Source organism: Chrysochloris asiatica, unplaced genomic scaffold, assembly GCF_000296735.1.
Source record: "Chrysochloris asiatica unplaced genomic scaffold, ChrAsi1.0 scaffold00036, whole genome shotgun sequence".
In the NCBI taxonomy this organism is placed as follows: Eukaryota; Metazoa; Chordata; class Mammalia; order Afrosoricida; family Chrysochloridae; genus Chrysochloris; species Chrysochloris asiatica.
The window spans coordinates 17,793,251-17,795,486 of record NW_006408554.1 but is presented as its reverse complement, the minus strand read 5'-3'; positions in this window follow the sequence as shown (position 1 = coordinate 17,795,486).

Below are 2,236 nucleotides of genomic sequence, written 5' to 3'. Positions count from 1 at the left end.
CTAAGCCCCTATGAGTATCCTGAGTCTTTCAGGAAAATCTATCAAAATTACCATTTTATTGCTGTGCCGTAGAATCAGTTCTGACTCATAGTGACTCTGTATAGGATTTTCAAGGCTGTAAATCTACAGGAGTGAAAGCCTTATCATCATTCTGTGGAGCAGCTGATGGACTCAAGCCACCTACCTTATGATTCACAGTAAAGTGTTTATCCTACAGAGGTCCCCTTTGGAATCCCAATAAACAGTTGCTTAAAGCATACTGTACTGAACTGTCGTCCTTGAATTTAACTGTTTTGATCGAACCTCTTTTTTTTTTTTTTTAAGGCAACCTACTGTGCAATTGACTCGATGGCACTTAACAACAACAACAACAACAACTGTGCAATTAATTACTTAATATGGCCCTTTTATTCATATTTCATTTTGTGATGTATTGTAAATATTAGTTTCTAAGTTGCACCGGACCCAAATTATGTTATTTTCAGTGCCTCATATGCATGTGAAAGTTGAACAGTGAATAAATAAGACTGTAGAAGAATGGATGCATTTGAGTTTTGGTGTTGGAGAAGAATATGGAAAGCACCATGGATTGTCAGAAAACAACAACAACAACAACAACAAATTTTTGTTGGAAGAAGTACAGCCAGAATTCTCCTTAGAAGCCAGGATGGAGCCTGTCTCTGACTTATCCCATCTGACCTCGCCTTCCTGGGGTTTGAGCCAGGCCTAATATCTAACCTGATTCTTCAGTTTCTGCAACGTTATGAGTCAATCAATAGCCATATTTGGTTTTAGTGAGGAGAATCTGCCAGATTGAAATCTAAACTACAAATTTTGGACTTGCCAGTATATCATTTCCTTGATGGTTTGTGGTTTCTGTGAGGTTTTGCAGGGAATTGCAGGCCCCTAAGACATGAGGGAGAATGTGGAGGGGGAAGAGTGATGGTTGATTTCCAGATTATGGAGTGATATGGTGTTGCTAAGTGTCATTGAGTCAGTTCCAACTCACAGGACCCTGTATAGGCTTTCTGAGGAGCAGCTGGTGGGTTTGAACTGCCGACCTTACAGTTAGTAGTTCAGTGCTTATCATACAGCACCACAGCAAGACTCTATGTAGTGGTACCATATTTTGGAAAAGTTGGACATTTGGAATTTTTTGCTGTTGTTGTTAAATACCGTGGAGTTGATTCCGACTCATAGTGACCCTGTACAGGGTTTCCGTGGCTGTAAATCTTTACGGGAGCAGAAAGCCTCATCTTTCTCCTGTAGAGCGGCTGGTAGTTTCGTACTGCTGACCTTAAGGTTTGCAGCCCGATTCGTAACCACTATGCTACTAGAGCTCCTTATTGATGGCAGAGATATGCTTAAAACACATTTTGATTGCTATAAACCTGTGCATGTATGAACTGAAATCCTGATAGAAATACTTTTTTTGCTTATCCTTGTAGATATTGCCTGTAAACGTGGTAGACATACCTAGCCAAAGATATACCATATCAACAATTTCTACATGTGCAATTCAGTGACACTGGTTACATGACATTGGGTACATTCTCCAAGTTGGATTACCTTTCTCACTATCCTTGTCATTAGTCCTTTAGCTTTGTATGAATATTCTTTCAGTTAAAAAAAAAAAAAAGAATTGATAGTCATCATATCAAGGTGGCTTTGAGAGATGGGTAGTAGAGTCACATTGTTATTGCTCTTGTTGCTATGTGCCATTGAGTTGATTCCAACTCATTGTGAGCCTATGCACAACAGAATATAATGCTGCCCAGTTCTTCGCCATCTTCACAGTCGATGTTATGATTAAGCATATTGCTGCTGACACTGTGCCAATCCATCTCATTGGGGGGTCTTCCTAATTTTCACTGACCCTCCACTTAGTCATGGGAATTTTGTTACTTCATTTCCTAGCACTAGACTATATTATATAAGTTATTTACTCATAGAGCTTAGTTTTGGTTCTCTGATCTCTAATTTCAGATCAGGTTTTGGGCTGAAATAGAGGTAATTGGATAGGGTTCATGCCTCAAAGAAGACTTTGTGTGGGATATGCAGGCCATGGTCAAAGAATACAACCCTATCGCACACCTTTCTTAATTTTAAACCATTCTGTGTTCCCAAGTTCTGTTTGAACAACTGCCTCTTGGTCCATGTACAGATTCCTCATGAGCACAATTAAGTGTTCTGGAATACTCATACTTTACAATACTGTCCAAAACTTGTCATGATC